This window comes from Olea europaea, unplaced genomic scaffold, assembly GCF_002742605.1.
Source record: "Olea europaea var. sylvestris unplaced genomic scaffold, O_europaea_v1 scaffold1314, whole genome shotgun sequence".
Lineage (NCBI taxonomy): Eukaryota > Viridiplantae > Streptophyta > Magnoliopsida > Lamiales > Oleaceae > Olea > Olea europaea.
In genome coordinates, this window is record NW_019230613.1 from 377,820 (window position 1) to 378,103 (window position 284).

Below are 284 nucleotides of genomic sequence, written 5' to 3' on the forward strand. Positions count from 1 at the left end.
TGATAAAATGTAATATATCTGTCAAAGGGGGGGAAGGAAAAGTAGGAAAAAATGAAAATTGTGCATTAATGTTAGGTTATACTATTTGCAAGATTTTGACACGGGCAAATAGTCTATTGATTTGAATAATTTTAGCCTATGTTTGGTCCCCCATTTTCACAAAAATACATTTTCAACCACACATTCTTTCATAAAATAATATGACACATAAATCTAAAAATATTTATTATTTTTTAACCACGCATTCTTAAAAAAAAAAAAAAAAAAAAACAATTTCCCTCCAT